The 15,490-nt window shown below is 37.5% G+C and overlaps 1 protein-coding gene across 3 annotated transcripts in view; it reads right to left on the bottom strand.

Moving 5' to 3' along the window:
* The window catches only part of Hpse2 (heparanase 2 (inactive)), a 611,174-nt gene that overhangs the window by 540,508 nt on the left and 55,176 nt on the right, over positions 1-15,490 (bottom strand). The window lies entirely within an intron of this gene.

Raw genomic sequence — 15,490 nt, 5'->3', positions numbered from 1 at the left:
CACTGAGACAGTGGGGCCGATCTATTGGGAGCTCACCAAGGCCAGCTGGACTGTGACTGAAAAAGCATGGGATAAAACCGGACTCTCTGAACATGGCAGACAATGAGAGCTGAGGAGAGGCCAAGGACAATGGCACGGGGTTTTGATCCTACTTCATGTTCTGGCTTTGTGGGAGCCTAGACAGTTTGGATGTTCACCTTTCTAGACATGGATGGAGGGGGGAAGACCTTGGACTTTCCACAGGGCAGGGAATCCTGACTGCTCTTGGGACTGGAGAGGGAGGGGAAGAGGAGTGGGGGGAGGGGGAGAGGGACAGGAGGAGGGGGAGGGAAATGGGAGGCGGGGAGGAAGCGGAAATTTTTTTTTTCAATAAAAAAAAAAGACAACAATGCCTACTTTTCCTAAGATAAAAGCAGCCCTGATGACCAAGTCTCAAACAGGTTTAATTTATTTACTCCAGTCTTTATCATCTGTTTCAGTAACACGGCTGGCACTGCATGAGAAGCCATAGTCAGTTGAACATGGAGGAACAAAGAACATTTTAGCCTTTTAATATTAAATTTTAATTATCTCTGTGATAATATTGGGAAGTGAGTGTCATGATTTGAATGAAAAATGTCCCTCACAGGTCACGTATTTGAAAATATGATCCCAAGTTGATGGTGCTGTTTGGAAAAGTTATGGAACATTTAGGATAAGGAGTATTGCTGAAGAAAGTATGTCACTGGTGTCAGGCTTTCAGAAATTTTAAAACAGCATAACATTGAATCTGTGATATGATTGTTACTGATTACTCTTATGTAGTGCTACAATGAAATAAGAGTCATAGATGCTTCCTTCTTGGTTTCAGAGAGCCACTAAGACCCAAGCAATATATGGTGCAACTAGAATTCCTTCTAGAAGTTTATCAGAGGCCACTACATGAAGTTATGAAAGTGAGGCCAGGGTTTCCATGGATACACTAAGATACTGAAGGTGCCAGAAACATGACATCTGTTAAGGAGAGCTAGATACAGAGAGTAGGACCACCCTAAGAAAAACATATGTTGTCAGCAACAAAGTGGCCTAGGAACTAAAGCCATTTGACACTAAAGTCCCAAGAAGCAGCCAGGGAGCTACACAATTTGAAGTTTGCCCTTCAGAGTTTCAGCTTTTTTTACTATGCTCCAATTCCTCCCTTTTGTAATGCTAATGTTTTTTCTGAGCCATTATTTATTAAAAGTGTGCATTATTTATTTTACAGAGGATCACAACTGAGAGACTGTCTTGAGTTTCAAAATAGACTTTGGACTTTTGAACAGTATTTAGACTATTAAAAATGGTGAGGACATTTAAAGGTGTCCTAAATGCATTTTACATTAAGATATAACCATAGCATCCAGGGAAGAATTTTGTGGTTTTTAAGGAGAAACATCCATCCCCTCACAGTTTCGTGTATTTGAACACTTGATCCCTAGTTAGTGTTGCTGTTTGGAAAGGATATAGAAGTTTTAGGGTGGAGCCTTACTATAAGAAGTATTTACTAGGTTGGACTTTGAGAGTTTATAGCCTTTCCCTATGTCTAGGTCATGCTGTCTGATCCCTAAGTACACTTGACATGTGATTTCTCAGCGTCCTCATCATGCTACCATGCCTTCCTCACTCTAGCATTTTGGACTGTAAGCCAAGAAATCTTTCTTCCTTTAATTGATCAAGGTATTTGATCATAGCAAAAGCGAAGTAACTAATAGTGAGCCTTCATAAGATGCTTAGTTCTCAACGATAAACCTTCATGAACTAATGTTGTTACAACAGATGTGGTTTCTCCCTCATATTCTCAAGTGTTCCCTTTATCCTTCTACTATGTAAAGACTTCTATCATGTTATCACTGAAGAAAAAATGTCTTTAAGTATATATGTGTGTGTGTATCTTGATAGTAAACTTCTCAGCCTTCTTATCTGTGATCCAAAAAGTTTTTATTCATTAAAAATTTTTGTCATCATTGCACAACTAAGTAATTAGTATCTACAACTAATTAGTTGACAACTAATGCTGTCATAGTAGTACAAAACGCATTAAGACAACTACTTAGCACTCTTGTTGCTCTATGGGAATTGGAACTTAGAAAACTACTGATTATTTTGTCGATTATACTTTCCCGAAAAATAAAATTTTTCTATGGTATAAGAGTGTCACATTTTCTGTCAGTATCCAAGAAATGCTGGCAAGCTCTCTTCTGTTCACCTATAAGTCAGGTAAAATTCTCAAACCTTCATAGTAGATGACCTTATGATGTAGAATGCCTAGTATACTAGGTAGAATCCCAAGTATAAATGTGACCTCAAGACGTTGTTGGATTGTTCCTGATTTTAAATGTAATTCTTATATTAATCCATCACTAATTTATAATTATAAATAATAATTTTTAGGTGGATAGCATTTCTTCAGGATAGGGAAAATAGATAAAGAATCCAAGCCATTAATTTAGAAACTGAAGTTTCAAAGCCCTAAAAATTTTGATATACCTCCAAAGTAGCTCTCCTTATAATAAAAAAGATGACTATTGATAAGAAATCTAGTGAAATTTCATACACCACAGTTCATCTGTCCTCTGAAACATCTGAAATTCTTAGTTCCCATCAAAACCAGAAGCATATTAAATCTCAATAGCTGAAAACCCCAATTTTTTTCAAATGTTTTCTAGAGCAGAAATTGGTAAAATTTCTATAGTCATATATTAGGTATTTTAGATTTTGTATTTGATACTCTGCTTCAACCCCTCAACTCTGTTACTATAATGCAAAAGCAGTCATAAGTAATACACAAATAAATAGATACAGCTATGGTCCAACACATCTTTAATAAAACAGATGGTCACAAAATTATATCTGAAAGCTATACTTTGCTAACTTCTAATCTAGAGGGCCAGATAAAGCAGAAAATACCCTCACATTTCACAAATACAGAAATGGAAGTTAGCCAGGAGGTGGTGTTCATGCCTTTAATCCCAACACTCAGAAGGCGTAGGTTGGTAAGGCCAGCCTTGCCTACAGAGCAAGTTCCAAAACTGCCAGGGTTATGCAGAGAAACACTCTCTCAATAAAACAAGAAATAAACAAATAGATTTTTAAAGAAATTTTTTAAAAAAGAAATGAAGGTTTGTGTGTAGAGCTTTTTTTTTTTTTCAGAGGTTTTAGTAATTTTTCGCTAAGCAAAGACAAAGCCAAGCCTCCTGACTGGTAATGCCTCTTTGGATTGCCAGGATCAATCTCAGCAAGTATTTTTTCCACTTTTACTAAATGTATGCAAATATATATGGATACTTGGCAGATGCCCATGAATATTTAAGTCTCTCCTTGAGCTCTCTCCTCCCTTGTGCTCTGCATTATTGCTCCAGCTCTGCATCATTCCCAAATGAAGACATCAGTTTAATTTCAATAATGTTAATGAAGACATGCACACCGGGTCTGATGCTACACCATGGAACAGTCTTCACACCACTAATAAGCACACATTGTTCATCTGCTAAATGTTTCCAAGACTTGCCCCACTGTGTTGACTACAGCCCTGGTTTGTCATCTGTATACCAGGACTTCATATCCAAGCAACCTCATGTCTATTATCAAGAGATCTGAACAAAGAATCATCATGTATCAGCACTGTTTTACCTCTTTCATCTTCAATTTCTGAGATTCCATTCACTAAGATATTTTCTTTGTCTCACAGATTTTTTTTCTACAAAAGTGCTAAATAAAAGGCCTGCAAGAAATCATAAATGTCTGCACGTAGATATAGAACTGGGAACAAACCATTAGTTCTTAGAAAAAAATTGGGCAAAGACAAAAGGAGCTACAACTTCAGGCTAGGTGAAAACCAAGCCATCTGCTTGTTCACTCAGGGTGTCTTAGAGCATTCTAAATCAAACCCAGTGGAATCTATGCACTGTGTTAAAAAAAATGACTACATTAACAAATTCTTTTAAAGTTAAAATTTAGTTATAGTTACTCTAAATTTAAAAAAAAAGATTGTTGTGGTCTGGAGGACTCCTGGAAGATGAACTCCACAAAGTATGAAAACAGAGATATTTAAACAAAAGTTAAAAGGCACAGGATGGTATTAACAGCTCTTCATATTCCTTTTATATTCACCACCTCTAAACATTAAAGAATCAAAATGTCCACAAGTCATAGACTCATCCCAGTTTTATCCTTCTTGGACATTTAGTATCCGCTCCACTAAAGCAGTAGCCACAATGCCAAACAAATATGGCCAATAGTTTGGTGACTGAATAGCAACCAACTTATATGGTGATTTCTAATACTTTGGAAGTTGGTGGATTGGGTGAGTAGGGGAGTGGGAGAGGAAATGGGAAGAATTAGGGAGGGAAGATGGATATGGTCAGAATACATGCAATGAGACTCTCAAAGAATTACTGAAATATTATTTTTAAGTTCTTTGGAAGATAAACGAATGATTAGTAAATAAAAACCAAAGAATTATCCTTAATATACATATTTGGATAAATAAGTACACCTTATCTTCATTTTGTTCATCTTCATTTTTTTGCAGAATTGTCTTTCTCTATACACATGGGTAAATTGTCTATGAGTAGAATGTTCAAATTCCTGACCTATCATTTTAGTATAAGTTCTTCAAAGAAAAATAAATAATCCAAGGTTGATGATGATGAAGTCAAAAAGTAGAGTATTTGAAAAATATAAAGAATTTGGATGTCTAAATTTTTATAAGACTTGGCAAAGCATCATCAGATCTTTGTCTAACCTGGAAGGGGACCAAATTTCCTCTTGTGGATGGTTTTGGAGCCTCCTAGTGGCAGCCTCAGGGGACCTACAGAGCTAGCTAAGAAAGGCTGAGGCTTTGAAGAGAAATAATTCATTATATATGCTGATTATTAATCATATTAACTCCTATAAGAAATATACAATATTGAACTGAGGAATAAAAATATGAATAAATGTTGGTGAAACTGAGTAAATACTATGGAAAACAGGAGAACAGAAATATGCTAAAACAATGTAATAACATAAAAACATAGGGAAAGGATAATGAGAGAGCATATATATATATAATGGGAATGGGTTTTTTGCTAAAATATAAGTAGAAATCTAAATAAGAATCCAAGCACATATATTTTCACCCTTCCCTAATTCTGCTTCCTGTTTAGATGACTCCCTTGTCATTATACTTGAATACTAAGACTTCTTACCACAGATGAGAGGTAAGAAAGCTAGAAAAACAGATAAGTAACAAATTTAAGGTTTGAAGTTTTATTTTTCATGCTTTGAAGAGATAACAGAAATTTTGAATCAAAGAAGTGGCCTACTGAAGTGCACACACTCAAATAACTCTGGAAATTGTATAAGGAACATTTTAGGACAGCTGATGATCTAGGAAGTGTATTAATTTATCACAGCAATCAAAGAAAGAGAGGAAAAGGAGCCTATCTGCTATGGTAAAACACAGCAGTGTCCAGGTTTCAGAAATAATAATGGCTATACATAGTGATCAATAAAACGTAGAAATTATACCCAGAGTGCCTTAAGACATAAGGTAAATGGTGAAACTTGTAACCAAGACAGAGAACCACAGAAGAAATTGAAAGCTGTTATATTTTTAATCTCAAAAGACCTGAAAAGACTCCTGTGTTCATGGCTTCATTGCCAGCTGATGAACTTTGGAGAAGTGACAGAACCCTAAGGTCTCTGACCCAAACAATGGACTAATTCCTTGATGAATTGATTATATGATGGCACTGGTGGAAAATACTATAATGTAAGAGGAGGGGACATGTTGGAAGAGTAGATTAATGAGGGTGCTATTAAAAGATGTATATCCTCTCCCCATCCCCGCACCATTATCATTCTGTTTGCTGCATGTTATGCTATGGAAGTCTTATCCAACATGTTCTATCTCCATGAAGTCCTTCATGATTAGTCTCAGGATCCATGGAATGGAACCAAACAACTACGGAATGAAATCACTGAAACTAAACCAAAATAAATCCTTTCTCTCCCTTAAGTTGTTCCTCTCAGGTATAGAGCACAGTGATGAGAGTCTTACTAGCCCAGAAAATTGGTACCAGAGGAGAGATGTCTTTGGGACTGCCTGACAATGTGGTTCAAATATCTTTGGAACTGGTTTGTGGGAAGTTTTGAGAAAGTTTAGAGGTAAGTACTAGAGACAAGCAAACATGCTATAAAAGGATATTGGACAATGATTGTGGTGGCTGTGGTGAAGACTAAACTGTCCCTAGGAATGTACTAAAAACAGTACTCATGAGGACACTACTGCAGATTTGACCAGAAGTCACTCATGTTCACTGAGGCAAATAACTTACTTACATTTTGCCTATCCCATGAAATTTTGAGAGGTTTCACTTAAAACTGACAGTCTAAAAAGCAAGCTTATGCACCAGGGACAGATCCCAGTCCCACTGCTAGTGGCCCCACAAACAGACCAAGCTACGCAACTGTTACCCACATGAAGAGGGCCTAGGTTGGTCCTATGCAGGCTTCCTAGCTGTCAGTCTAGAGTCAATGAGCTCCCACGAGTTAGGGTCAGCTATCCCTACTGGTTTCCCACAGAGCTTGGCCCAGTGCTTGACTGTGGATTTCTGCATCTGCTTCCATCATTTACTGGATGAAGGTTCTATGATGACAATTAGGGTAGTCACCAATCTGATTACAGAAAACCAGTTCAGGCACCCTCTCCAACCATTGTTAGGAGACTTAGTTGGGGGTCATTCTTGTAGATTCCTGTGAATTTCCCTGGCACCAGGTTTCTCCCTAACCTCATAATGGCCCCCTCTATCAAGATATCTCTTTCTGCCGGGCGGTGGTGGCGCACGCCTTTAATCCCAGCACTTGGGAGGCAGAGGCAGGCGGATCTCTGTGAGTTCGAGACCAGCCTGGTCTACAAGAGCTAGTTCCAGGACAGGCTCCAAAACCACAGAGAAACCCTGTCTCGAAAAACCAAAAAAAAAAAAAAAAAAAAAAGATATCTCTTTCTTTGGTCTTTTTCTCCATCCCTCCCCTAACTCAACCATCTCGATTCCTCATGTTCCCATCCTCAAGACCTCTCCTCCCTCCCAGCCCCAGTTTACCCAGGGGATCTCATATATTCCCCCTTCCCAGGATGGTCCACTTGTTCCTCTTAGTGTCCTCCTATTCAATACTTGGTATAGCTTTTGCTGGATGCTTTTAACCAAGTTTATGACAAAGTTGTGAGCAAAAAGCAAAGAAAAAATGTCTGGAAAAAAATCTACTTGCCATTATCCCAGAAAAGAAATGTCTGTGAAGATGAAAGCAAGAAAAGCTTGTGTCCTTCCCATCATTGAAGTGTCCCATTGGTTATTAAAATATTAGAACATATCTGATCATATTTTTCAAGTAAGGCTGTCAGTGGAAGGGTGACTAGAAGACAGTGTCTAATCCCTTCTGACTGGAAGTACACACAGTTGTGGGTGCTGGGTATCAATGTTAGTCCCTGTGGATGAGTTACCAATTTTCTAAGTGCTGAGTCTCATGAACATGTCATTAGTAACAGTGTGGTATAAATGGCTGATCTAAATCCATCTTTATCACAGCCTTGATGACCCAGGAGAAATAAAAGAGTGATAGCATGGGAAAAAAAAAAAAAAAAAAGCAAGAAAAGGACAGCTAGTGTAATGACTATGGTCGTTAAGTCCTGCTCAGCAAGAGAAAAATAATGAGTGGCAGAAGAAATCTAGCCAATTCCCAAGGGACAGTAAAGTTATGGATCTTGGAGGCAAATCTACAACTACCACTTTATTTTATTTATTTTATTTTATTTATTTATTTATTTATTTATTTTGGTTTTTAGAGACAGGGTTTCTCTGTTGTTTTGGAGCCTGTCCTGGAACTAGCTCTTGTAGACCAGGCTGACCTCGAACTCACAGAGATCCGCCTGCCTCTGCCTCCCAAGTGCTGGGATTAAAGGCGTGCGCCACCACCACCCAGCCCCAACTACCACTTTACTATACCACTATCCACTTTACTATACCAGCATAATCCCTAACTACATTCTAAATATTTGTTCTTATATCCACGGTTAAGTGTATGCCTCATCCCCCATGAAGGAAAGTTCTCTTTGCAACAATGGAGACCATTACAGAACACTACAACCAGTCAAGTACAGAACTGTGGAGCCCAGTCCCATGGATACAACTACAAAACAACTCCCAAAGCTAAGTCTTAAGGAACATTGCAGAAAGAGCCAAAGGATCAAGGAGTTTGTTGTGAGACATTCTCCCCTAGTAATGTCAGAAGCTACAAACATAAATTTTCCCTAACATGACTGCCTAAACATAAGCTGAACAAGGACAGCAACAATAGACATGCCTGGATAGGGAGACACCATGAGGCCTCAACCCTACACAAAGAACTAAGGGTCATTAAGGAATGTTGAAAGTAGAAATAGTCTTCCCCATGGAAGAACACCAATTAGTTGTTCAGTGCCAAAGAGTGAACAGTGAAAATATTCAAACAAGTAATATTAAATTAAGTAACATTAAATACTGAATAGGTTATATTTAGGAATATATATGTATATACACATACGTGCATGTAGCAACAATTAAATAAAAAAAGAGATCATGAATTTGAAAGAGAGCAAGAAGTATATGGGAAGGTATGAAGGGAAGAATAAGAAAGAGAAGTATTTTTAATTATACTACAATCTAAACCATAAAAGAAAAATTTTAAAAGGCCACATACTTTATTTCAGGAAAAGGTCCTTAAGTCAAGAAGTAGCCAGATCCTTCCACACACATACATATAATATACTTTGATCATTTTGAAATTTTCTAACATCTTTCCTATTATACCCCCATACTCCCTTTTCCCATTCCACATCCATAATAGTTCATCTTTGATTTTGACACCTTGTGTTTTCTTTCTTTACATTCATATATCACAGAGAACATGTAGTACCTATCTTTATGAGACTGGCTTATTTCACCTAGTATCTCCAGTTCCCATTCATTTTCTTACAAATGGCATTTCGTTCTTCTTTACAGCAAATCAAACTCAATCATGTATGTATACAACATTTTCCTCATCCATTAATCCACTGATTCTCACATAGGTTGTTGATTCCATTACTTTTACCATAAAAAGTACATCACAGAACATGGGTATGCTAGTGTATCAATAGTAAACTGACTTTGTTTTGTTCTGGGATATTATCCAGAAATGGTGGTCATGGATCATATGGTAGTTCTATATTTACTTTTTTGAGGAATCGCTGTACTTATTTCCATAGTGTAAATAAGTTGAATTATTTATATTACTACAAGCATCGTGTAAATGGTTCCTTTATCTCTGTGTCTTTACCAATTTTTGATAGACATTCTGACAATGAAGAAACGGAATCTCAATGTAAGATTGATTTGCATTTCCATGTGGGTAAAACTATTATTTTTTCATGTACTCATTAGCTGCTAGGACTTCTTCATAGAAAAAATGCTATTTTAGTTAATTTGGCTAGATTTCTTCTATTTCTTACCTATGATTAATGAAGTAAGTCACAAAACAATCCCACACCAATTATGATTAATAAAAGGGTTATTTATTTAAAGGGAAAAAACTTACAGATCACCGTCCTAGACAACAGTCTCCTGCACGACCAGGAAAAGCGTCTGATAGCCAGAAGCGGAATTCGAAGCAAGAGAGAGAGTGGAGGGCTACCGCCACTTTTTTTTTTAAACTGAAAGATACCACACCCCAGTGGGCTGGTATCTCAAAGGCTATTTGCTGAAGGAGCAAAAGTAGCTCCTGCAGCATATGATTTGTTCTTTTGATGTTGTGGGATATTTTTGTACACTGTGTGAAGATGTAGTGCTGTGATTTGTGTAATTAAAAGTTGACCGGCCAATAGCTGGGCAGGAGAGGATAGGTGGGATTCTCCAGAAAGAAAAAGGAAGAGGAGAAGGAATGGGAATCACTGAAGGGGTCAGACATACAGTACAGAGAAGAGGTAACTGAACCATGTGGCAGAACATAGACTAATAAAACCAGGTTAATTTAAGTTATAAGAGCTACTAGGACAAGGCTAAGCTAATGCCCAAGCTTTCATAATTAATCAAAAGTCTCCGTGCCGTTATTTGCAGGCTGGTCGTCCCGATGAAAAAGGATAACTACATATGGTACCCAAAGTGGAGGTTCAAATATCCAAACATCGGGCCTGAGAAAGCTAAGCAAAGTTCTGGACAAGCAGCTGGAAGTGGCTTCCTGGTCCCACAGTCTCTCAGGTAGGCTATGCTCATAGTGTTCAGAGGTACAGCTTCTGGTCACTGCCATGGGCTTAAGCCAGCGGTCCATGCCGTATGATAAGCAAAACTGTATAGCATATTTACTGACCATTTAAGTTTTAGCTCATGTGGTCAAAGAACACAGCAGACATGCAGAAAACCAGGCCCAGACACAAAAAGACTCTAAAAGGTACAATATGCTTTAAAGGGTGCTTAGGCACTGAAGAAAAAAAAAATAGAGTATAAATAGTGATAACAAAATAGTTTAAAAATAATAAAGTCTTTAAAGAAAGAAAAAAGTAATATAAAATGTAAGTCATGTAGGATCAAAAATATAACAGGGAGTTTTGACATTATATGGTGCTTTGTTAATTCTTAATTTTCAAAAATGCTAATGAACAGAGAATGACAGCTGCTGAAAGACATTGGATTGTGGAAGGGACTGCTGAGTTAAAACATCCTATATACTTTAGCAATTAAGAACACTGCCTACTTTTCCAAAGGTCCTAAGTTCAATTCCCAGCAACCACATGGTGGCTCACAACCATCTATAATGAGATCTGGTGCCCTCTTGAAGAACCTCATCAACTTAGACCATGAAACCAAATATGGACAAGTTCAACAGAACTGCCATAAATGGGCTGCCCATGCATGCTTCAGTACTGCCAGGCATAAATTTCATTTTTCATTTCACTCATACTTTAAGGATGGACATCAGACAATGTGTTGCATTGGGGGAGAGGTTTTGCTTTTGTTTCCACAGGAAATGAAAAGCTATGGATTCCATCAAAGTTAATTGAAATCAGATTTGGTCATGGGAGACCTGATGAAGATGTTGGCTACAGAGGTAGGGGGGAAAAAGCCAAGAAAAACTACAGGACAGGTGATATATAAGCTGGTTCTGCTTATAGGAACAGCTCTAAAACTGGATGAGATAAATACTGTTGACTACAGAGACTTCATGACATACTACATGACAACTCTTCATATGGCATGGATAGAGATTTATATTACAAATTGGTTATATAGTCCAAATGGACTTATAAAATTGACAGATGCCTTTTATCTGCTCAAACATAGAACAAAAATCATCGTTAGATTATGGGTGCACAGCACACATTCCATACTTGTTTTAATGCAGATATTTATGTTACCTTTAAAAGTTTGTGTGTTTCGGATGAAAAGGACCAGACACCAATAAAGACAAGCACCCCAGGTGATCCAGCCTCTCAGAATGCCTCTGTTGCACTTTCCTCAAAATTCTGTATCCAGAACAACTTCAGAGCTGCTGAGATGGTCCCGCCTCACAGACGACTCCAACCAAGACTTCAGATAAGCTCTACACTTTCCCATCACATGGAGACTAACAAAATATAATACAGCTAGCTCTCCCAGGATTTCACCAATATCCCAATTATCTCAAGGTCCAATAAAGATGCCACTGCCCCCAGACAACAGAAAGCAGTCCTAGGGAACATGATGCCCACATTCCCAAGATGTGAGGTGCATGGTTTCTGATCATGTGGTGGATGTCTGCCATTGTTTAGAGGTGTTAGTTGCAAGTTGTTACTGGTCATAGTCACAAAAGAAAACTAAACTAAATGGGTTTAGATTCAAGGATCTCTTTCTGAAAAGAAAAAAGGGGGTTATAGGAAAGGGCAAAAAATAAATCTACTTTTAAACGTCAAAGACTACTAGTAGTCTTAAATATTTTATATTGGTATGGATTTTTGTGTATTGACACAAATTTAAGGCTATTTTTGTTATGCTGTATACAGTTTCAATTCTTATTTAAGCTACTGTACCTATGCAGCTCATTTAACAATGTAATGTAAATTTATAGTCCTTGAAAGCTATTCTTAAAAACTACTTATGCTAATTAAAAATGTAGGTTAATAGTTAATCACTTATAACAACAAAATCTGTAGTCATGTAGGTATGTTTCCAAATTCAAACAGAGACATATTTTAAATAGATAAACGGCCTTAAAACACTACGGAGATCTATAGAATATGGCATTTAAGATGTTTTAATAGCATAAAGCTTTTCATGACAGTAAGACACATCTGCTCCTGACGGCATCAGTCTACCTGAAAAAAAGATGATGGGCATCAAAGAACCTACAATAGAGTGTGCTTTATTTGTGGCAAAAGTTAGCCACTAAGCAAAAAATTTCCCTTGACTCAACTACTGACTACACACTGTCCAAATTGGGCAAGCAGGACTCAAGAGAAGGTGACTGACAAAATTTTCCAAGACGTGGTAGGACAGTCCTTCAAAATTCCTGCTTTACAAAATAGTCTGTCAAATATACTAGACCTGTATGCCAAAAATGGATGCCCCAATTTTGAAGAGGAGCCTTGAGTAATGGTCCAGTGCTGTAAGAATTCCTACCACCAGTAGCCTTTAAGTTACCCTCCCACTTGGGCGTGGCCTCTTATATATGTTGATGTAAAGTGCACATCTGGGAGGAGATTCAGTTGCTGTTCCCCATTCCAGCAGAGGATTGTGATCTGTGAGTCTATCCCTAAATAAATAAACCTCAATTATACTCAATTCTCAGCTAGTGTGGGATTTCTTTTAAGCATCCTTCTTCACCTGGCACCCCACATGGATCCAAACTCCACACCTACTGGGTAGATCAGCTTAAAAGCCTAAACAGTCCACAGCCCAGAGACTATCCCACCCCCACCCACTTAGTCAACCTGCTTTTACCTACTAAATGTTTTTTTGTTTTTTTTGTTGTTGTTGTTTTGTTTTGTTTTTTTTGTAAAACCCCTGCCACAGCGAAACTATCTGCATGTGGTGAATTGGAAATTTCCCAAGCACGCACATGCTCCCCACCCCCACCCCGGCCACACTCCCTGCTGCATGGTGACCTCAGCAACTTCTGGTCTATACTCCCGGCTTCTGAGTTCTGGGCTTCATGCTCCATGTATGAAATTGATTTAATTGCTTTGAATTTGTCGAGCAAAGCATATTTCTCAGTATTTAACCAGCATCAAGGATGGGAAACCTAGGTGGCTGAGGACTGTTCATGGCACCAGGTTGTACCACTAGTCACAACTCTGCAACAACGATGCCTGTTAGACAATAAAGATGATTACACCTAAAACAATTTACTGAATTTTATAACAGGTAATTAATAAATCAATAAACTTGAAAGTTATATAATGACAGACATTACCATTGAAACATTTTGTAACTTATTTGCTAGTGCTATGGATTATATTCTGCAAAGCTTATATGGTTATGGTGACATATCCATTTATTGGATATTGGGATTCAGTTTTTTTCTTCATATTATATCCTTAAGAAAATGGTTTGATAACAGAGCCAAGAATGAGACATTATAGAAATTTATAATGTCTAAATTATAGACATTTTAGAAATTATACAGTCTTTAGAGACTAATAATGAACAGCTAGTTGACAAGATTAATACCACCAAAAAGCAAAAGTTACCTGAAAAAAGTAATACTATAGAAAAGGGTAACATTAATTTGACAGACAAAATTGAATCCATGTCAAAAATACTGAGAAATTATCTGAAAGAATTCATACTGTTGAATTTGACAATCAAAATTGGTTAAAAAGTTATGATAGGTTAGCAGATAGTGTTTCTCTCAAGGATGGCAATGCACACCACCCAAATAATGTCCAAGGATGAGGTGTTATCTTTAAAAGAGAAACTTCAGACCTTGGAATCACATGTGCAGAATGAGGACCAGAGGCTAGGTGCCTCAATAAAATCACTAGAAATATATATAGGCCAGGACATTCAGGCTTTGCAAAAGACAATAAGAAAAAGATTTGAAATGATTGAGGAAATTATTGAAGCTGATGAGTAGGGAAAGAAGATACAAGGACAGGATTCAACATCACCAATAGCTGTCAGAGATGACTTACCCAGCGTTTTAGATTCCTACCTTGTAATCTACTCTGACAAAGCATCAAGTTCTAAAGGCCCAAAAGGATACAAAGAAGGTAGATGGATAACTATAGGAATGGATAATCTAAAAGAAATAAAGCAAATTATTGTAATATATGGCTTGCATTCCACATTTGTTAGGGAGATGATAAACACATGGGCTTCTAACATTAAAGCCATGCCACACAAATGGCTTCAGTTAGTTTCAGAAGCTCTGGAAGCTAAAATTTTAGAACAGGGAAAAGCAAAAGGACTTGAGACTTCCCAAGATAAAATTCATGGTAAGGGTACTTATGCTGACTCACAAGCTCAAGCTCTTAACAATGAACAAATCTTGTCCCTATGCACAAAGCAGCTTTAAAAGCTTGGGACAGGATTCAAGAACCAAGAAAATGAAATGAATCATATACCAGGGTTAAACAGGACCAGAGAGAATCCTTTAGTAACTTTTTACATGCTATCTCTGGCTTTTGAAAATGCCAACTTAGAATTCAAAAAGATACTTGGGCATTTAAAGATTAGATCAGCACCAATGGATGAATGGATCCTGCATACAATGAACATTGAGACATTTGACTATAATACTGAATCTTGGGTAGGAGAAGCAATTTCCAAAGGAATAAGGAGGCATAAAAATGCCAAATGTTTTAATTGTGGTAGAATAGGACATCTGAGAAAGGATTGTAGGAATTCTTAGGAATACTATCTCCTCTGGGAATGGCAAGAATAGGAGGACTCAGCCTTCAGATATATGTAGGAGTGTCAAAGGCAAACATTGGACCAATGAATGAAGATCAACAAAAGACAGACAAGGCAACCTGATACCATTGGGAAACTCCTTGGAGGGCCTCTTGAAGGCCCCCAAGTCAAAAGTGGTCCAGTCACTGTGGAGAACATGTATCATCAGTAAAATTTAAAAATCCAGAGCCTTCTGTAGAAAAACATACTGTTCTAGATGATAGAATAAGCAGGGAGGATAAATCAAAAATTCCAATAGGAAATAGGAAATGTATATTCTGACAGATTTCTATAAATGATCAAAGGCCAAAGATAAGAGTGCATATAAATGGCAATGTAATTGTGGGTTTGATAGGCACAGGTGCAGATATGAGAATCATTACTCCAGAATCTTGGCATCCAAATTGGCCTCTTCAAGAGGCAGATGTTCAATTACTTGGAATTGGAATCATATCTCAAGTTAAACAAAGCAAGAGATGGCTTAAATGCGTAGGGCCGGAAGGACAGAGAGGAAAGCTGAGGCCAATTGCGGCTAATATTGCAGTGATTTT

This window comes from Chionomys nivalis, chromosome 8 (genome assembly GCF_950005125.1).
Source record: "Chionomys nivalis chromosome 8, mChiNiv1.1, whole genome shotgun sequence".
Taxonomy (NCBI): Eukaryota; Metazoa; Chordata; class Mammalia; order Rodentia; family Cricetidae; genus Chionomys; species Chionomys nivalis.
This window is presented reverse-complemented; position numbering and strand designations above follow the sequence as displayed.